Source organism: Bos indicus x Bos taurus, chromosome 3 (assembly GCF_003369695.1).
Source record: "Bos indicus x Bos taurus breed Angus x Brahman F1 hybrid chromosome 3, Bos_hybrid_MaternalHap_v2.0, whole genome shotgun sequence".
NCBI classification, from domain to species: Eukaryota; Metazoa; Chordata; class Mammalia; order Artiodactyla; family Bovidae; genus Bos; species Bos indicus x Bos taurus.
Window position 1 is genome coordinate 65,934,271 of NC_040078.1, and position 23,280 is coordinate 65,957,550.

Consider the following 23,280-nt stretch of genomic DNA (forward strand, 5'->3'; position numbering starts at 1 on the left):
TCTTCCTGACCTGGAGATCGAACTCAGCTTTCCTGCATTTCAGGCAAATTCTATACTGTCTGAGCCATCAGGGAAGCCCATAGATAAGCGTAATTCACCACTAATTTTTAAATAGTGGTGAAGATATGACATCATTTGACTATAGCAAGGTGTTATATTGTAATAAATGTATTTGTTATATGGACTTGGTTAAAATTCTTTAGTACACTCTACTGGAAAACATAACTGAAATGAAATAAAATGTGAAATATCTTAAAGAAAAGCAGTAGAAATTTAATAGGATAAATAGTATATTTTTTCCAGAACAAAGATAAAATACAAGGAAGTCTTCAAATTTAAATAGAAAATTTGTGGTGACTTTGCTGTGCGTGCCTTTAAATGGGAGATAAGATTGCTTTCACAGCTTTCTCTGAACAAATCTGGGAAGACTTGCACTTGTAAACAACATTTTAATAGAACAATTCACAATGACTATAATTCTTACATGGAATGCTTTTATTTCTTCTGAAGACTAAGAACTAGTTCCCAGTAAATGATATTTGCTTATTTTTATGAATGGAGCCCTGGGGCATGTCTGGTTTGGGGTTATAATAATAATACCTTTAAGACAATATGTAAATAGGTATAGTTCCGGTGCTGGTGGATTTTTCTACTCCTTGATATATTGTTTTTTAACTACTTAGGTATTTGAGGAGCAACATTTCTGCATTGATCAAATGAATGTAATTCCTCAGGTGTTGACTCATTATTATTAAGGATCTCTTAGAATTCTGAAGTATGAACTGCTGACCCCATGATTCTATCTATGAATTGCTACCTTTACAATGTTAAGGTTATAAGTAGACATGAAAAGGCCTAGCCATGCTTTTGAAAGACTGAGCTGTACAAGAAAGAGATTTCTAAATCTTTGTAAAGCAAGCTGCAAACTGAAGATAATTTCATAATTTATTTTCTTTCTTCAGTATTTTTAATCTCTCATGCTGAATTCTTTTAACTAAAACTGTGCAAATGATTAGATTCAAGTACACAAATATAAAAAAAAGTTTGTAAAAATAATTTAACTTTTAAGTAGAAATTGAAGTTTCCTATATTCAGTATAAAAGAATTTAATTTGCTTGATTGAGGCAAATGCTAATTAAGCTGTGTCCAATTAAGGCATTTTCTTTTTTAAAAAAATGAGAGCTTTCATTTGAATTTAAATCACAACTCTTATAACTGAGTGTTTTTACATTGCTACTTTACCCATTTCTCTTTAGGTTGCCCAGAGTTCCACTCAGTTTTTTGTGGAGGTCTCCTCTAATTGTTCCAAATTGTCTTTTAATTCCCTTTCACCAGGAAATACTAATTAAAACCTACTCAAAAATGAATTCCTCACATAGCCCTTACAAACAGATCATCTCTATGTGTACTTATTATTATGTGATATATTCTTATTGCATTTTTAAAAATTTCACAAATCTCCCACACTTGAAAGAAATGTAAATATTAAACTTTCTAAAGTAAAAAGTGAACATTTCAAAACATGCTCCATGACTGACTCTTTTTCTTAATATTTACTTTGTATCCTCCCTGACTTTTGCTATGCGTACATGCACACATAAATATATATATACACATATATGTGCACATCAGATCAGATCAGTCACTCAGTCGTGTCCAACTCTTTGCGACCCCATGAATTGCAGCACGCCAGGCCTCCCTGTCCATCACCAAGTCCCGGAGTTCACTGAGAGTCACGTCCATCGAGTCAGTGATGCCATCCAGCCATCTCATCCTCTGTCATCCCCTTCTCCTCTTGCCCCCAATCCCTCCCAGCACCAGAGTCTTTTCCAATGAGTCAGTTCTTTGCATGAGGTGGCCAAAGTACTGGAGTTTCAGCTTTAGCATCATTCCTTCTAAGGAACACCCAGGGCTGATCTTTTTTAGAATGGACTGGTTGGATCTCCTTGCAGTCCAAGGGACTGTCAAGAGTCTTCTTCAACACCACAGTTCAAAAGCATCAATTCTTTGGCGCTCAGCCTTCTTCACAGTCCAACTCTCACATCCATACATGACCACAGGAAAAACCATAGCCTTGACTAGACGAACCTTTGTTGGCAAAGTAATGTCTCTGCTTTTGAATATGCTATCTAGGTTGGTCATAACTTTCCTTCCAAGGAGTAAGTGTCTTTTAATTTCATGGCTGCAGTCACCATCTGCAGTGATTTTGGAGCCCAGAAAAATAAAGTCTGCCACTGTTTCCACTGTTTCCCCATCTATTTCCCATGAAGTGATGGGACCGGATGCCATGATCTTTGTTTTCTGAATGTTGAGCTTTAAGCCCACTTTTTCACTCTCCACTTTCACCTTCATCAAGAGGCTTTTTAGTTCCTCTTCACTTTCTGCCATAAGGGTGGTGTCATCTGCATATCTGAGGTTATTGATATTTCTCCCAGCAATCTTGATTCCAGCTTGTGTTTCTTCCAGTCCAGTGTTTCTCATGATGTACTCTGCATATAAGTTAAATACACAGGGTGACAATACACAGCCTTAACGAACTCCTTTTCCTATTTGGAACCAGTCTGTTGTTCCATGTCCAGTTCTAACTGTTGCTTCCTGATCTGCATACAAATTTCTCAAGAGGCAGATCAGGTGGTCTGGTATTCCCATACATATGTATAAATGTAAGCAATGAATTTGATTATAAATATGATTATAAATATATGAATTATAAATTCATATAACCTGTAATATATCGTATTCATTGTTCCTTGTTAGAATATACAATTCTACCATTTTTTATCATTGCATATTATGAGTATCCTCTTTTATTTAACTTCCTTATTGAACACTTGTTCATGTAAGAGAATGGCTATTTCAATACAATTACATATATCCATTACATAAATTTGTTAGGACATGCTTCTTAGAAGTAAAATGTGCAACACAGGAATATAGTCAATTATATTACAATAACTCTGTATGGTACTTAAGATACAAAATTATCAAATTGCTGTGTTGTACACCTGAAACTGTTATTGAGTCCAAGCTCACTCTGCTTGCCATGTGACAGATCAGTAAGTCGACATACAAAATGTTAAGGCAAGGAATATGACTTTAGTCGGAAAACCAGCTGAATGACACTATGGGAGACTAATGTCTCAAAATAACTATTTTATCAGTGCTGGATGTCAGGTTCTTTTATAGAACAGAGGTAGGGGGTAGGAGGTGAGGAAGAAAAGTAAAAGGATCATTAATCTTGCAGATATCTCCTGGAATGGCCAATTTCTGGGAAGGGATGTGTTAATTTCTTCCTTCCTGTAGCCATCCACAGGTAGACAAGGTCCCATACAAAGGCATTTTGGTTTAACATTCAGGTAGAGGGGCAGGGTTCCCCAAGACAGGCCATTATGTATGGACAGTATCCTTTTAGTGAACAAAAGCAGCCAGAAGTCAAGATTAAAGTAAAAGAAACAGATCCAACTTGGAGTCAGTTCTTTCCTGTAACAATGTATCATTGTAATTCAGCTAAACTTCAAGTTAAAAAGAAAAGTACAAAGTCAAGTAGAAGAAGATTTTTAAAGTTACGAATTGCCTCCAAAACATTACTTCAATTGATATTCCACTTTCATTGACAAATTATAAGAATAGCCATTTTCTGACATTTTGCCAATATTAGATAGTTTTATCTACTGTGGTTATTTTATGGCTATATTGGAATATATAAACTGAAAGGACGAATTGTAATGGACCAGGATTCTGTAACAGTGGCATTGTTGACACTTAGGACCAGATGTTTGTTATGGAGCCTTTGCTTTCTAGAAGTTTAGTATCATCTCTGACTTCTACTCACCAGATGCCAGTAGCACCAGCTCACACACCAGCCAGGTATGACAAACAAAACGGTCTCCAAAAATAACAAAATGTCCTTTGAGGGCCATATTCCTCATTCTCTTGATTGGGAGCTACTATCCTACATTGGATTATAAGTTTCTTTTATAGGAGTGCATTTGCAGCTTTCTTTAATTGGCATAAATATAAGAAAAGGAATTGAAATCATAGCTTGGGCAATGTCCTTTAGATGACCCCATCGAAGCTATATTAGAAACACTATTCATTGTAAATTTTAAATGGTGGGGATAACATTTTAATTACATGTTTTAATTTAACGGCATCATATTTGTTAACTGCATCTTTTAGTGACCTCTGTGGTTCAGTATTCTATCATTTTCTCCATATTATGTGTTATTAAGAACTTCAGAGCCTATAACATTTAGCTTTTTTTTTAATATTATTCTGACCTTCTTATAACAGGTAGCTAGAATTTTTAAAAAGAAAATGCGGAGCTAAAAGAATAACATAAATAATACATTTGTAATTTTCAGTGTATTCCTGTTCATGGGGATTATATTCTTAATGGAAATACCTTTTGTAGATAATCTACTAGGTACTTGTTCTAGAAAATTTCATAAAAATTGAATAACTTTATAAAAATTGGAGATCAAAAATAATATTGAAAGAGAAATCCTTTGAATCTCTCAAACCCAATTAGAAATTACCAGCCAAGTTGAAGTTTATCACTGTTGCTTTTGTGTAAGTGCAGCTTTACATTGAAGGATATTACATAATGAAATGCTGAAAGGAAAACAGTAAGAATGCTGGTACAGCAAGATAGTCATTAGAATTATTATTTACTTTACATTCGTTTAATCTCTTAATCTTTACACAACCCTTTTAGCATTTCAGTTAATCCTCCCAAAAGCTTCAGTAATATATCAAAATTAAGATAGTAATAGCATGTAATAAGAGATAATGTATTACTAGATTTTTGCTAGATCTAGTAACTATAATCTTGACTTATCTATTTGTAAATACCTATGGGGATTCTGCTATTTATAGCTTTTTAAAGAAGTATACTAATTCCTTGAGAAGAACTGATTACATGAAAGCAAATTATGTACATTCTTATGTATCTAACAGATGAAATCTTCAAGCTTCTACTCACTAGAATACATAAAAATCCTTAAATTTAGCCAAGAGCACACTACATATTCTGATCATTCTTCTACCTCTGCTCATCCTCTGAGTGTAACACAGAGTCCTTACCCAAGCTGGCTTGCAAAAGAGTCAGCCCTTCTTTGAATCAGTCTTTGTTAGCATTTGCTGAGCTCTTGTTCTACACATATGAAAATGTTTAGTCTTCCCTATAAGTATTTATCATGTTCCTCTGTCTCCTTCAGTACTCCCTGCAAAATATAAAATATTCTGAGAGAATGGACTCTCTGTGTGGCTGTCCTGATTTCTGTTTCTCACATAAAAATGTTGTGTCTAGTTTCAGGGTTTCCCAAGAAAGGAACATTTACAATTCCTTCTGATGAAAAAAACATGCCTCCTGATGGTATCTGTTCAAAAAGAGAGCCCAAGTCTGTCAGTGTTAGGGCACAGCATTTTTTCATTAGAGTTTCATTCACACTTTGAGTAAGAGCCACCATTTTGTGTATATTTTAAATAAGTGGAATCTTAAGAGAGTTTAAGCAACTTATTTAGGATCACCCAGCTACTGAGGGAGAAGGCAATGGCAACCCACTCCAGTACTCTTGCCTGGAAAATCCCATGGACAGCGGAGCCTGGTAGGGTGCTGTCTATGGGGGTCACATGGAGTCGGACATGACTGAGCGACTTCACTTTCACTTCTCACTTTCATGCATTGGAGAAGGAAATGGCAACCCACTCCAGTGTTCTTGCCTGGAGAATCCCAGGGAGGGCGGAGCCTGGTGGGCTGCAGTCTGTGGGGTTGCACAGAGTCAGACACGACTGAAGCGACTTAGCAGCAGCAGCAGCTACTAAGTGGTACTAAGTGGTAGAGGCAAACTCAAGATTCCAAATTTACATTCTGTGCTGTTTCCCTATCACACATTCTTTCATCTTTCCTTGCCCAAGAGGTTGAAGGGAGTAGATCTTTGTTAGATCCATGAAAACCTTGTTCCCGTCTCCCAGATTCCACAAATCGTTTCAGGGTGAGTTGTCAAGAGACCCAGCAATTGCAAACCTTCTAAAAATTATTCATAAGCTTTCAATTCTTACAGGGAAGATATCAAAATAAAGTCCTTTTCCTCTCATCAAATGTCTCTTCCCTCATTTTACATTACTTTTTCTAAATACTTGCCAAGCATATCTAGCAACTAATCGAAATATCCTACCAGAAATCCTGACTATATCAGACTATAGATCAGTTTATGGACTGTAGTTTGGATATTTACTTTTCTTTTAATTGATACTCATCAGTAAGCAATTTTCAGTACCCTGTATGACATCTGATTAACTCAAATTCCTTTCTCATTTTCTTGCATTTCAAAAAAGCTGAAAGGTAAGTTTAGTCTTTCAGCCTAATTTATTGTCCTTAATTCCATACTTCTTTTTTTTTTTTTTTTCTTTTTAATGTTTTTTTTTTTTTGGTCATGTTGGGCCTTAGTTGCAGCATGGGGGATCTTTTCCATTGTGGCACATGGGCTTTCCCTAGTGTTGGAGTGAGGGCTCTAAACCACACAGGGACTCAGTAGCCCCATGGCATGTGGGATCTTAGTTTCCCAACCAGAGATCAAACCCATGCCCCCTGCATTGGAAGGTGGGTTCTTAACCACTGAATCATCAGGTAAGTCCCAATTCCATACTTCTGATTAGAAGATTTATTTTCTTTAGAAAAAATAATTTGTTCTTTTGAATTCTTTGAAGAATCTATATGATTTTTTTAAACTATCAATATAGGTAGTATTAAATCTAAATAAAAGTGCAAGGAGTATTGGAAGAAAAAAATAACCTGGGGAAAAAATAGATACAATATTTAGACTATTTCAGAATAAGGCAAAACTTTATCAAGTATTAAAGCCCCAGCTAAGGTGTGCTAAGAACTGAGAATGTGTAAATAGAAAGACCTTGCTCCCGAAACAGTGTATCAGGTGGACGTGTACACATGAACAACTCAAAGACAACACATCTGTAAGCTTGAGGTAGCATCATGGTACCTCACACAGTAAAGAATCTGCCTGCAATTCCAAAAGACCTGGGTTCGATCCCTGGGTCAGGAAGATCCCCTGGAAAAGGAAATGGCAAACCATTCCAGTATTCTTGCCTGTGAAATCCCATGGACAGAGGAGCCTGGCAGGCGACAGTCCTTGGGGTCACAGAGTTTGACACAGCTAAGTGACTAGACCACCACCACAAAATCATGGAAAAGCAAATCAGAACATTTCTTCACCCCCTGTTTACATCTTTTTGGCTTCATCTTGTTCTTGGGGTCAAGTCTAAAACCTTAAGGAAAGCCAATGATAAGGTTATTTGTAGTCAAAGTAAGGACCCTTTTGAAGTGAAAAGTAGGTAATAAAAATATTTCAGAAAAGTTCACTGTATTGGTGGACCTATAAAACAGCTCTATTCAAAAGTAGTTGTTTTTTTTTTTTTCTACAGAGTATCTACATGTATTTGGAATAGAGCACCATGCACTTGATAGACATTTTGTATGATAATAATAGATTCACAATGATAAATGTTTTGAATCCTTCTTCCACTACCCCTGATTTATGAAGGGAGTGGCTGTCCCTAGCCACTTGTGCCTGAGCCTATTTGAGTGAAAGGTGATGCTTATGTCGTATCTAGATGGGGTCTGGAAAGAGAGGCAGGATGTTGCTGGTTATCTTCCATATTTAGGCACATTTGAAATTAGAAGAGTCACTACACACAGGACTCACATGGTACCCAGGAGCCATGGCAGAAGCTGGAGCTTTCCAGACCTGTGTGAGCCTATCTCAATAGGATGTAAACAAATAAAGTACTCTTGCCTGGAAAATCCCATGGACTAAGGAGCCTGGTAGGCTGCAGTCCATGAGGTTGCTAAGAGTCGGACACGACTGAGCGACTCCACTTTCACTTTTCACTTTCATGCATTGGAGAAGGAAATAGCAACCCACTCCAGTGTTCTTGCTTGGAGAATCCCAGGGATGGGGAAGCGTGGTGGGCTGACATCTCTGGGGTCGCACAGAGTCAGACAGGACTGAAACAAAAGACTCAAGTAAATTCTACATTGAGCAGAACACTTGGTAACAGAAGTAACAAATACTGGGTCCCAGCAAATAAGAATAAAGTGGACACTTTCCCTGGGAGGCACTGCATGTTCTGGCCTCCAGCTGCCTATTAGCCTCATCTCTCCCACGGGCTTTTGTGTTTTAATAACACTGACAGCTTTACAGTTTCTCAGTAGTTCTTTGAACCTGTCCTTCTCAGTACCTCTACACTAAAACACTCTTCATAGCTTTCCTCACTGTTCTTCATCCTGTGAGTTCCTTTCAGATACCAATTCAAGCAACACTTTCTGAGGAAAGCTGTCCTTGACTCATTGGCCTTTTTAAATCTTTTTGTTATATGCCTACATAGAAGCCTTTTTTTTTTATGTTTGAAGACTTTCCTCTGTTTATAGTTACAAAGATGTTAGTTTGAATGACATATTCATAACTGATTCAGATCTGTCTCTTCCAGGAGACTGTAAGCCCTTTGAAAGTGAAACATTATGGACTTTCACTATATCCTTGAGGTTTTCCAAGAAGGCTATAATCCATAGGGTTGAAAGAGTCGGACACAACTGAGCAACTGAGCACACACACACTCAAGTAATGCAATTGGATGAATAAATAATGCACCAAGTACAGTAGTTAGTCAAAAATGTTCATTCTTTTCCCCAAAGGCAATTTAAAGAAAGAAATCATCATCATGGAAATGAGTTATTTTGGAAAGAATGTCTCAGAAGAGATAACATGTGAAGCATTCATTATATCACTTTTTTAATTGAAATATAGTTGATTTACATGCCGTGTTAGTTTCAGGTGTACAGCACAGTGATTCAGTTACACACACACACACACACACACATATGTATATATTCAGATTCTTTTCCCTTCTAGGTTGTCACAAAATAATAGCTCCCTGCCCTATATAGTAGGCCTTGTTGATTATCTGTCTTATATATAGTAGTGTGTATATGTTAAACCTCCTAATTTATCTCTCCTCTATCCATAAATTTGTTTTCAATGTGTATCTTTTGCTGTTTGTAAATAAGTTCATTTGTATCTTTTTTAGATTCCACATCACATAATTTCTATCATATATTTGTCTGTCTGGTTTACTTTGCTTAGTATATTGCTGCAAATAGCATCATTTCATTCTTTTTTACTTTCTTTTCACCTTAGGCAAATTGCTATATCTATCTATCTACCATCATTGGCGTTTTCAGTTTAACTGAATAAAATGAGTTCCTAGCCAAATAATGTCAGAGTTTTTCAAAGCAGGATGATTAGTAAAAAGCACATATTTGGTGTCCTCTTTATGCCCAGGATTTCTAATATGTACATGAGGATGATGAGGCCAACTCTATAGACAGAGTTACTGTAAAAAGAAAGAAAGGATATTAAAATGATAAAAAAAATTCTTTAAAGTTTTGGAAAAGTATCAATAATTTGGGGGACAATCTTATGTCCTTCTTCTCCTTTTACCTTTTATATTGGTGATAACCTTAGCAATATCTTTTAATTTAATTGTTCAAGTTGTATCTTAGACGCTAATTAACAGTTGAATGATTATATGTTTGTATAATTTTTTAACTGTTAATAACCTCTATCCTCATTTTGAACAGCAAATATATACAAAGAACATTTTTCCTTGCTTATATCTTAACAAAAGAAATTTCATTACTCAGTTTTCATTGTCACATTAAATCGAATAATTGTTGTAAATACTCTTCACATATAGTTTTCCTCCTTCACCTTTGTTCCCTTCCTGGCATCTTTCTATGGCTTATAAACATCTACAGTTGAAACCAACCATAAAAATAAGCTCTTGAAATTCACTTACACCCACAGAGATCACTTTATCATTCATGTTTATAAATTTCTAGCTCTCTTCACCTTTTAATTCTGTTTGGAGACTAGTAAATTATTCTTTTAAACATTGAAAAAATCTAGCTATTAAAATATTCCTAGTGGAAATGTTAAAAATATGAAGTGCAAATATTTTTTAATTTATGATTATATATTGCTGTGGGATTTTAGCCATAATAAAATAGAGCAATTATTTAACTATTACCTCAGGGGATGTGGGAAGATGTTTTCCTAATGAGGCAGTATTCTGCCCACTTGTTGATTCAAACTTTTGTGTGGCCTGCTTGTGTGCCCAGGTCTGATTAATGAATACATATCATAAAGTCCAAGAGTCTGTGGTTTCTATTAGATGCAAAATGTTGCATATATCCTGAGGCATCCATTCATAAAACAAAGGAGGTGCAACTTCATTCTTTAGGGTTTTTTTTTTTTTTCAAAATTATTCCTAGAGGGTCATTTCATTTTGCTAACTATTTCAGTTTCCATTGGTATATCTACCTACAGACAATAGATTTATAATGATATTGTTTTGTCAAAATTGCCAGAATGTGAGATGAAACAAAATTTAGATTTAAAAATGTTTAGTCAATTTTATCGAAGAAGGTGATGGCACCCCACTCCAGTACTCCTGCCTGGAAAATCCCATGGATGGAGGAGCCCGGTAGGCTGCAGTCCATGGGGTCGCTGGGAGTCGGACATGACTGAGCGACTGCGCTTTCACTTTTCACCTTCATGCATTGGAGAAGGAAATGGCAACCCACTCCAGTGTTCTTGCCTGGAGAATCCCAGGGATGGGGGAGCCTGGTGGGCTGTCGTCTATGGGATCGAACAGAGTCGGACATGACTGAAGCGACTTAGCAGCAGCAGCAGTCAATTTAATAATTGAATGTTCCTTTACATAAACCATTAAAGGTACCTGAGATTGGGGTATACCACCCTTCATCCTCTTAGTTATGCAACAAATGCTTGTTGAGCATCTTTTATTAATATATGTCACACTTTGTACTATCCCTTGGGAATACATCAGTGAATAAAATATTAAAAAGTCTTTACCTTTATGGATCTTATTCTAAACCACTGCTTAGTTTCTCAGTCATGTTCGACTCTTTCTGACCCCATGGACTGTAGCCCAGCAGACTCCTTCGTCCATGGGGATTCTCCAGGCAAGAATACTACAGTGGGTCACCATGCCCTTCTCCAGGGGATCTTCCCAACCTAGGGATGGAACCCAGGTCTTCCGATATTCAGGCGGATTCTTTACCGTCTGAGCCACCAGGGAAGCCCACAATAGTCACAGCCTGTTTTAATAAATAAACATTTTTTGCAGTATAGACACATTCATTTGTTTGCATGTTGTCTAAGGCTGTTTTAATGGTATGAAGAATTTATTTGTGATAGAGACCATCACAGTTGTGATAGAGTCCTCAAAGTTTAAATTATTTACTGTCTGGCCTTTGATAGAAAAAGTTTGCTTATCCCTCTTCTGTGTTAGAGCAATGTAAGAAAAGATAACTATCCTCTCCCATAAAATATCCCAGAATATCATACTAGATTTATTAAGAATATTCTTCTTATATTAATGTATCTAATAATTATTTTTATTTATTGCTCTTTGAAATACATACTCTCCTTTTCTATAAAAATTTTAAAGATAATCAGATTTTTGACCCTGAAATTTCAATTCTACCCTAAAGAAGTTTTCATAAAAATGAGAAATTGTTTAGATGAACAATAAAGAATTAACTTATTGTTGAATTAAACCTATTCAAGTATTTATTTTGCTGATATTATTTTAGAGGAAAATCCTGACAGTGGAAAAAAGGATCTATATTTTACATTGAAGAGATATTGCCTAAAATAAAGACCGACAGATATAAGTTCTGAAATTTTAAGGTGCTATTTACAGGTCCAGTGAGTCTATGACACAAAATAATGTCTATCCAATTGTTAATAAATATACACTCTATTTATTGTTAGACACTTCAAATATTTGAGACAATTTGAAAGAACATCTTGCCATATGATTTAATAACTATTAGTGATGATTGATGTTTGTTTGGAACGTTTATATTGAACTAATTATTCCAAGTACTTTATTATGTAACTTAATACATGCAAAAACCCTGTGAAATAAGTACTAATATTATCCATATTTTACAGACAAGGAAAGTACAACACAAGAAATTAAATAAATAAAAGCGAGAACTAGAATTTGAATCTATTTGTGGATTTTAACTTGATCGATTTATAAGGACTTACAACTTGTCTGGCAGATAACTCAGTGTAGGAGTAGGAAGAAAAGTCAGTTGTGTCACTTTCTTCTTCGTGTATACTTACCAGTATTAATTTTAATCCAAAGTACACTTGGAGACTTTAGGTCTTACTTTTTCATGTTATTGCTGTACTCAGTCGTGTTGGCCTCCTTGCAACCCCATGGAAGTTACCCTGCCAGACTTTCCTATCCAGGAAATTTTCCAGGCAAGAACACTGGAGCAGGTTGCTATTTCCTTCTCCAGGGTACCTTCCCAACCCAGGAATCAAATCCACATCTCTTGGGTCTCCTGCATTGGCAGGCAGATTCTTTACCACTGAGCCACTTGGCAGGGCTACTTTATTAAACTATGTGATATGATCTGGAAATCCGCTTGGCAGGCTCATGTACTATACCCTGCAGGAGGTTCAAAGATAACAAAGGGTTGGGGGAGGAGGGGAGGACTTCTCTATCTCTAGTAACAGTCACTTGTCTCTCCAAATGGCTTGTATATATATATTTTTAAATTTTTTTCCAAACGGCTTTTATTTGATGTATGAATAAGTGATGTAGAAAAGCGATGGCATCAGTGTCCTCTATATTTTAAGTAGTAAATTTTAATTTTTCCTTGGAAAAATATCAGTAAGAACTCTAATGTGTTCTTCCTATGTAGTAATAGATTATTTTTATATTCCGCATAAGACCACTGACATGAACCCAGTAACCACACTTGAACTCTAAAGGATATAGAGCTCTATTGTTCATCAGCACAGGAAAAACTTGACCACAGAGATCAAGAATGCATGTGTCTCCATTAGGGTTCATTGGCATAAAACACTATATCGTTTTCAGTGTCACTGGTGACTTACTAAGTTCAATGAATACTAATGTCAAATAGCTAACCAAATCGCTACTCATTAATGTTTTCCACTTTAACCATTTCTAAAATAAAGTTACTGTTAGCAGCCAAAAATAAACATCTGAACAGTTAAATCCTTGAACTTTTAGATGTCAATTTAACTTCTCTTTATCCTTGATCTATAGTTTGGTAGTTTTCCAGAGTTCTCAAGAGCATTAACTGTAGAATTTGTCTACTAGGTATGAATCTTGACTCTGCTACATCCTGTTTCACTTTGAGCCAGTCATTTAACTTCCCTATGCCTCTGTTGACATAAACGTGAAATACATGTAATGATACAGATCTTATTCAACTTACAGTGGGGTTATGGCTCGACTAAAGCCCATGTATTAGATGCATGTAGAAATGCTAACTTTACGAACATCATAGCTAAGCCTGCTGCTAAGTTGCTTCAGTCGTGTCTAACTCTGTGCGACCCCATAGACGGCAGCCCACCAGGCTCCCCCATCCCTGGGATTCTCCAGGCAAGAACACTGAAGTGGGTTGCCATTTCCTTCTCCAACGCATGAAAGTGAAAAGTGAAAGCAAAGTCGTTCAGTCGTGTCCAACTGTTCGCGACCCCATGGACTGCAGCCTACCAGGCTCCTCCATCCATGGGATTTTCCAGGCAAGAGTACTGGAGTGGGGCGCCATTGCCTTCTCTGATAGCTAAGCCTAGCCTACCTTAAACATGCTCAGAACTACTATGTAAGCCTAAAGTTGGGCAAATCTTTCAACACAAAGCCTGTTGTGTAAGAAAGGATTGAGTATCTCGTGTAATTTTTTGAATACTGAAAGAGAAAAACAGAGTGGTTGTATGGGTACAGATATTTGTCAGTGTCCTGGTTGTTTATCCTTGTGACCCTGGGGCTGACTGGGAGTTGAGGCTCGCTGCCCCCCGACCCCGCATCAAGAGAGTACCATACCACATATAACAAGACTGGCAAAAATCAAAATTCAAAATTTGACATACAGTTTCTACTGAATGCATATCACTTTCCCACCACTGTAAAGTTGAGAAATCCTAAATCAAAAATGAAGGACTCTCTGTAATAATAATATTAAGAGGAGTAAATACTTATCCTATAAAGTTCATGTGAGGGTTAAATAAATGAATAAATAAAGAAGGCTGAGAATAGTGTGTCTGGCACATAGAAAACACTCAATAAATATTAGTATTTTTTAATGATTTGAGTCTCTGTTTTAGATATTGAGTATATGAAAAATGGTAGAATAACTATTCATCCAGTTGTATACCCAAGAAGTAAAGGCCTGTTGGGAGAGAATTGCTGTGTTTTAAAGCGTAAACCTTACGAGATTAGTCAAGTATCAGGAATATTGTTAATGTTGTTCAGTTGCTAAGTCATGTCCGACTCTTTGCAACCCTGTGAACTTCAGCAGGTCTGGCTGGCTTCCCTGTCCTCCACTATCTCCTGGAGTTTGCTCAAGTTCATGTCCATTAATATACTGTTAATATCCCAGAATAATCTATGAGGGATACTCTCCTCTTCAGATATTTAAAACCTACTTAAATCTATTGTATTTTCAGATTCTTGCAAATGTTTCAGTATATTTCAGATTACTGAATATTCTTTTCCTATACTTATAAACTACACTCCCATTTCTCCATAGTCTACTCTCTCATGTGCCAGGCATAGCCTCAGGAGAGGACATTCTAGATATTCCCAAACCTGCTCAATACTGAGCCTAGGGAATATTTTAAAAAGATGAGGCTTGTGATGTTGGGAAAGAAATGCCTCCTAGCAGTGTCATGAGGCTATATGTAGGGGAAAAGTTAGTCCACTCCACAGTTCTAATAAAAGATCAACAAACTCAGTGGCATCACAATTTCTGTGTTTCCTCTAAGTTTATACTAATGCAATTTCCCATCTAAACTTTGAAAATTTCGTTTCTAACTATTACTGACCAGGGTTCTTGGCCTCCTTAATCAGTAGAAATTGATCACAGATCAGACAAGAAATTCAGACAAAGCTTTATTGGAGACCCTGCTGCAGCAGGGGGTGGGGGGGTGGGGTGCGGGTAGGAGGGGTGGGGGGGTGGGGTGCGGGTAGGAGGGGTGGGGGGGTGGGGTGCAGGTAGGAGGGGTGGGGGTCGAGAACAAACAACAGGTCCCCTTGCTTGCCTGCTCCCTGAGGGGATGAACTTGTTCCATATATGGGGTGAGGGTAGGGATGTGTTCAGGGTTCGGGCCACAAGGATGGCTTAGGTGGCTTGCCTACCACTTAGGTGGTGGTGTGTGCAGGGGGCATGTGCAGTACCCTGCTTTTGCTCCTGAGCCCTGCTTTTGCTCCAGGTTCTTCAAAAGTGATAGTTCAGTTTATTGGTCTCTCTGTATCTTTTGTCCAGAATCGGCCACACTTAATTTTAGTCCCACATAGTTTCTTTGTATTTTGTTGCTTGAGGAGAGGTGTGTTCAGGTGTATACATTGCTGCACTGCACTAAGGGTTGCAGGGTTCAGCTTGTCTTATAACTATCACTTTATTAGCAAAAGGGTTTTAACAGGTGCTAGCCCAATCAATTGCTTCCTGGCACAGCTTCATCACGCAGATCTTGGGGTCTCCAGGGGGAGTTCTGCCAAGCCTGGGTGTATTCTTTACTGGGCTCAAACCTTTTAAATGTGCTTTCAGCCACTATATGCCTTCAGGGTATTTTATCAGTCTCAGTACATTCACACATGTTCAGGTTCCACAATGGTTTGCAATATCTGAAAATTCACCCCCTCTTCGTTTGAGATCTCTTTTCAAACAATTATAGATCAGCCTTCATTGAGACGATAAGGTCCTTGGGGTTTTCTACTATGAAGTCAGTGTCCTCAGATTATAAAAAAGATCAGACGAGAGAATAATTTGGAAGCTATGAAATGAGAATTGTCATACAAATCACAGAATGCTTGTGTGCTTTGACTTTCAGATAAACAACAAATTATTTTTTAAGTATGTTCTCAATGTTGTATGGAATACACTTAACACTAAAAAATTACATTGTCATTTTTCTGAAATTCAAATTTAACTGGCATCCTATATTTTTATTTACTAATCTGGCAACACTGTGAGAAAGACCTATAAAGGTAGGTATTAATGTTATAATGAAGAAAATGTGACAAGTATTTGAAAGTATAGACTGCATTTACGATTTGCTGAAAAGGAAGTCATTTACAAGTTATAACTTGGCTTGATCTTTTTACTTTAGGAAACACAGAAACAGATTTCACAAATAATAAATGTTTTCATATAATTGACTACCCACAAAATATCTAGAACATCAATAATAAATATGAGTTATTGATACATTAGCATTTGTTTTAAGCTGGATTTAAAATGTTTATTTTAAAAATAAGAAATACTGTAACTATGTGGGGTTTGATATCGATACCAAGGTAATCAGTGATAGTAAAGTAACACAGGGTGCTTTACTACTGCTGTAATAACAAATTATGACAAACTTATTGGCCACAAATCCGTGAGTTCATAGTAGGGGAGGTCAGAGGTCTGCATACAGCAAGGCTCAACTGACTCCTCTGCTCAGAGACTCACTGGGCTAAAAACAATGAAAAAGCCATTCTGGAAACTTTGGGGGAGAATTTATTTCTGTGCTTATGCAGATTTTTTGCCAAATTCAGTTTCCTGCGATTTGATTTCTTTGCTGACTTTTGGACAGATGTCAGACTTCATTTTGGAGAAGGCAATGGCAACCCACTCCAGTCTTGCCTGTAAAATCCCATGGATAGAGGAGCCTGGAAGGCTGCAGTTCATGGGGTCGCACAGAGTCGGACACGACTGAAGTGACAGCAGCAGCGGCAGACTCCATTTGTGGAGGCTCCGTCATTTCCTGCCTCATGGCCCACTTGGTCTTCTCTGCTTCTGACCTTCACTTCTGCCCCATCTCTCCTGCCTTCTGCAGCATCTCTCTGCTGAATCTCTTTTGCCTTCCTCTTTGGTTAAGGGCTCACATATTGACATTGAGCCCTTTTTGATCCAGGATAACTTTCTTATCCTAAAGTCTATATCCTTAATTCTATCTATAAAATCCCTTTTGCTCTACTCATAGGGTTCCAGATGTTAGGGTGTAGACATTTTTTTTGGAGGGGCATATTATTCCACTTAAAATATAACTCAGTACTATGTGAATATCCTGTAACTAAGGCATGTAAACTAAGGCATGTAATTAAGGCATGAGCTTCCCTCATAGCTCAGTCAGTGAAGAATCTACCTGCAATACCAGAGACCTGGATTTGATTCCTGGGTCAGGAAGATATACCCTATAGAAGGAAATGGCAACCGACTCCAGTATTCTTGCCTAGAGAATCCCATGGACAGAGGAGCCTGCCAGGCTACAGTCCATGGGGTCACAAGATTCGGACATGAATTAGCAACTAAACCACCCCACTGCCAGGCATGTAAAAGAGCAATTCCAAATATTGTTTTTAAAGAAAATCAGACAGAAGGTCAAACTCTCAGCACTTAATTCCAATCTAGCTAATAGATTTTTTTAATTAATAGATTATCTTTTCATTTTAAAGCTTAAATTAAGAACTACTCAGCCATCTCTGCAGTGGCCTAAGGATTGAGAATGGGTCTTCTTTTTTTATAGCCTCTTGGTAAGCCAGTAAAAACCACCTTTTGTCCATGGCACAAGTAGTTTTGTTCTAGGCCAGTTAATTTAAAGGTAATAAAACTATTTGAAAGGATATTATGGTTGTGATCATGACACATTCTTAAATGAACCAAATCACATTTGATATATGTGAAAAATTAAAGCATGGGTCTAAAAGTGCTGTAAGAAAAATTTTCTCATTTTTTCTGGTGAGATCTGACATCATCATATAGATGGCTTCATCAATTATTGAGAAAAAGACTAAGAAAGGGAAAAAATGACTGATTGGGATGCTTCATTTTGAAGTCTGAGTTTGAAGCTCTTGGATTGAATGTACCCTGTTAGCCTTAATCTTTAAGAATTAGCAGCTGCTCTCTCACCAACCCATCTATTTAAATTTCTAGTTAAAAAAAAAACCTAACCCACTTAAAAAATTATAATGCTCTCTGTCAAACATCAGAGTGTGTGTGCCAAACTTTAAAGTAATTGCATGTATCAATAAAGTGAAGAAACAGATACCCGTATAGATAAATATCACTTAAGATGAAGCAAAGGAAATTATTTTGAAAGATTTTTTTTCCACAGCTATTTTTATTCTCTTCTGTACTCTGTATTCTAAAGTACAGCAGTGAATTTCAGAGATCTTATATTTACCAAGTACTGTCCTTGTTTTGTTTATCCTAGAAAAGTATTGTGGACTCCTGGTTGATAAATTAAAACTGTATTTTAAAAATTGAGACAGAAATGATAATGAATGACTGTTAACTTGAAAGTCATTAATTAGGCCCTTTGCTTTTGTGATGCTGTCATTAGAGATAAATAATAAAGGAACAACAGCTCTTAAAATCAGCACACATAGGTAAACAGTAATGAGCAAAAGTGTGAATCATTGTAAAGGGTCTATTTCCCTAATTAAGGTTAATAGTAATTATTTCCATTATATTTTAAAGACTTGCCTGGTGGCTCAGATGGTAAAGAATCTGCCTGCAATGCAGGAGACCTGGGTTCCATCCCTGAGTTGAAAGATCCCCTGGAGGAGGGCATGGCAACCCACTCCAGTATCCTTGCCTGGAGAATCCCCATGGACAGAGGAGCCTGGTAGGCTATAATCCATGGGGTCGCAAAGAGTCAGACACCACTGAGTGACTAAGAACAACACATTATATTTTAAAGCTTTACTGAAGCATTCAAGTTTGTTATTATTGACAGTGTTAATAGTATCTTTCCAATTATTTAATCTAAAATATAGATATTTATAAATTTTCAAAATAATTACTTCTGGAATAATTGCAAACTATTTCTTGTTATTAGAAATGTTTTTTTTAATTCTATATAATCTTGTTCTGAGTTTTGTTTTTATCATATCTCACACTGTTCATGCTTATTTAACAAAATATTCCCTCCCTGAATATACTTTCTAGACCATGTAAAGTGCAAAGAGTTTCAACTTAATTTCCACCTCTTAGTAAATGAAGTCATGCGCCTTTCAGTTCAGTTCAGTCACTCAGTTGTGTCCAACTCTTTGCAACCCCATGAATCGCAGCATGCCAGGCCTCCCTGTCCATCACCAACTCCCAGAGTTCACTCAAACCCACGTCCATCGAGTCAGTGATGCCATCCAGCCATCTCATCCTCTGTCATCCCCTTCTCCTCCTGCCCCCAATCCCTCCCAGCATCAGAGTCTTTTCCAATGAGTCAACTCTTCGCATGAGGTGGCCAAAGTACTGGAGTTTCAGCTTTAGCATCATTCCTTCCAAAGAACACCCAGGGCTGATCTCCTTCAGAATGGACTGGTTGGATCTCCTTGCAGTCCAAGGGACTCTCAAGAGTCTTCTCCAACACCACAGTTCAAAAGCATGAGTTCTTCAGCACTCAGCCTTCTTCACAGTCCAACTCTCACATCCATACAGGACTACTGGAAAAACCATAGCATGTGCCTTTAGGTGATACTAACTCTTAACTCTATTAGAAAAAGAATGTAAAGTAGTTTATGTATTTATGAATAAAGAGAGAATGAGGCAGTGTAAAAGGAGTAAATGTAGGTTTTTCCAGTTACCCAAAATTTGCTGAAAATTATAATATGACCTTGGATTTGGCTTTGAGTTTTGTCAAGGAAAAAGATATTCTGACACTTGTTAAAATGGTAAGTAAGACTTCATTCAAGACTATTGTGATACGTGTCAAAACTATCAAAATAGAAGGGATTAAGAACAACTCTGAATACTCTAAGAACAACCGGGGATTTATAGCCTAAGAACAGGTTATGTGTGGGGGTTGTGAATGGAAAATTACCAAGACATCAAGTGTAGGGAGAATTCTTGCTAAACTTATTTTAAGAGCTTTCTTGCTGGATGGCAGGCCAGGGTGATCAGATATCAATGATGGGAGATGAAAAATTTGATTAAATGTTGAAAGTGATCACATATCAAGGGGGGGTGGGGGAATCCTCTGTAAGCTGACTCACCAGAATTCCTGCTAAAACTAGACATTGCAGAAATGGCATTGAAGCCCAGGGCCAAGGCCTGAATGAGAAGAGGGCTCAGAGAAACTTGACTATAGTTTAGTTAAGGAAAGTTTTTGTCAGTTTTCTACTGATGAAAGCCAGGGAAGAACATGTCGACATACAGAATTTGCACTGTCCAAAACAGTAAAAAATACCATCATGCTCTGCATTTCCATGCAGTTGAACTCAGATTTGATTTTATCATTTGGGTTTCAGTTTTTCACAAAGCTACCCTGGGAGTCTGTAGGTAGGTAAGCAGCGTTAAACAGAGGTGGTGAGGTAATGAGCTAACGGGATATCTAAGGGTCCTGCAAGGACAGTGACCTGAAGGCATGCTTTGTGTGCTGGAGGAAGAACAGAGAACCCAGTGTGAGTGGAGTGAACTGATCAAAGCAGAGAGAAGTAGAATTTGAAGGAAGAAATATATCATTTCAGACCTTGTTGGGAGATTTTCAGGTTTAACTCAAATAGGAAGCTATGGGAAGGTTCAGACTAAAGAAATGATCTGACTTACATTTTAAAAGGTCAACCTTTCTGCTGTAACGAGAAAAGACTGTAGGAAGGCAAGGACGCAAGCAGAGAGACTAATTAGGAAGCTTTAGCCCAGGAGAGGCATGACAGTGTCCTCGTCCAGGAAGGAAATGTAAAGACGTTATGTGGTGGTCATATTCCAAATATGTTTTGAAGGTAAAGATGAAAGGTTTGTTGATGAATAAACTTGATTACTGCTAGAAAACAAGATATAAGTTGGTAAAGTTTACAGCAAAAATAGATTCTTTAGGAGAACAGTAGTTTAATTTTTGACATTTTAATTAATTATGTCCATTGGATTTCCAAGTGAAAAAGTCAGATAGAGCCTAAGGATCTTATTTGAATCCACTGAGTCTGAGCAAGTAAGTATATGTAGATAGGTCCAGTGACTGAGATCCAGACAAATCACTTATTTTCTCTGTGTTGTACTCCTTTGGTCACTCAAGACTGGCCTAGAAATCATACATTAGAGTGTCATCCCTGTGTCCTTCTCTACTCTGCAGACAACTGCATGGCACTTCCTGAATAGAAGTGTACATGCCTGTTGACTGGCCATCTCCCCCATTATACTGCAAGTTTCTTTTGGAAAGGGACTATAGTGCATAAGTGATTCTTGAGTGCAAGAATAAAAAAACTTTGCATTCAAGATAAAATCTAAGTACTCTTCATCTCTTTCTATCTTGCCTCCTGCTACTCTTCCCTTTGTTTTCCTTAAAGACATACCACATTCTTGACTCTTTTAAGTCTCATGGCTTTTTAAAAATGCCATTTTCCATCATGAAATGCCTTTCTCCCTCATTTCTGATCAAGTTCTGGTTTAAATGCTTAATGTAGCCAGCCCTCACCACTATACCAGACACTTAGTGGACCCTTTATAAGATGTTTCAAATACATGCAAATAAAATGCTCCATATACTTGCATTGTTGATTAGTCGCTAAGTTGTGTTCTACTCTTTTGAGACCCCATGGACTATAGCCCGCCAGGATCTTCTGTCCATGGGATTTCCCAGACAAGAACACTGGAGTGGGTTGTCATTTCCTCCTGCAGGGAGTCTTTCCAACTCAGGGATTGACGCTACATCTCCAGTTTCTCCTATATTAGCAGGCAGATTTTTTACCACTGAGCAACTGGTAGTGTCATCAAATGTGAATAATACAATGTATTTCTGATTGTTTTCATTGCATAAAACCATAACACTTTTTTGATAAAAAGGCTTTAAGCTGTTTTATCTTACAATTGGGAAAATATGTTTATGGACTAAGAATCAGTCTCCTGTTTCTATAGCAGCACCTATTTTATGTGTAAACATTTTCCCTTTTATGTAGAAAACATGTACTTTGCAGACCTAGATCACCCATAGAGAATGTTCCATTTTATTCTTCATTATTTTAGCATATGATGTAAAAGCATATCCAAAATGCATATGCATTTCTGAGAAACCATAAGAGCAACTGTGTTTCAAACATGTTTTATCCAAATTAGAATTTTAAAAAACTCTAATAAAGATTATAAATGTTAACCACTAACTTGGAAAATTTATGCATTAGTGAACAATCATTTTAAAATTTAATGTTATTTTATCTTACAACTCTTCTTTTGTTGAGATAAGTTCAATATAAACACCACATAAAATTCTCTGAAGATTTTCAAACCAGTAATATTTTGAGTATATTATTTATACTAACCAAATTTTAATACAGTTTCTTATTTTAAAAATATTTATAAAATTAAATACAACTGTTCCCAAATTTATTTAAAGAAGCTGTAGCTATAGAAACCTAGAAAATACTAAACATCTCTCTTTCATAAGTAGCAAAGACTATTTATGAAATCAAATATTATTAAACTGTCATTCAATTTAGTTGTTTGAGTATGTAACAGAGTGAAACTTGTCAACTGAATCAATTTAAATATATTTTATCTCTCCTCTACAATTGCTGAATTCTTTTATTTGTATGGGCTCCTTACTTAATAAGAGTTTATTAATCATATAATTTGAAGCAGTAAATATTTGGAAGCAGGAGAAGGGACTAGATCCATATTCCTCTTAAGAGTTTCTCTCAAGAACCTCTCCATGGAGACATGACAATATGAAATTAGCTGATCTATTATTTTATACTGCTTTTGTAACAGTAACTAATAAATACCATTTTCAGTGCTGTGTGTGTGTGCTCAGTTGCTCAGTTTTGTCCTACTCTTTCTGACCCTTCGGACTGTACCCTACCACCTCCTCTGTCCATGAGATTTTCCAGACAAGAATGCTGGAGTGGGTTGCCATTTCCTCCTCCAGGAGATCTTCCTGTGGCTCCTGCATTGCAGGTGGATTCTTTACAGCTGAGCCTTCGAGGAAACCCCTACGATTTTCAAAAGCTATGTAAAATTTTCTGGAAGAGATGGGAATACCAGACCACCTGACCTGCGTCTTGAGAAATCTGTATGCAGGTCAGGAAGCAACAGTTAGAACTGGACATGGAACAACAGACTGGTTCCAAATAGGAAAAGGAGTACGTCAAGGCTGTATATTATCACCCTGCTTATTTAACTTATATGCACAGTACGTCATGAGAAACGCTGGACTA

General features: G+C 37.0%; 1 protein-coding gene across 4 annotated transcripts in view; it reads left to right on the forward strand.

Annotated features, from left to right (window-relative positions):
* Window positions 1-23,280, forward strand: part of ADGRL4 (adhesion G protein-coupled receptor L4) — a 141,362-nt gene that overhangs the window by 112,851 nt on the left and 5,231 nt on the right. The gene's annotated exons all lie outside the window — the stretch shown is intronic.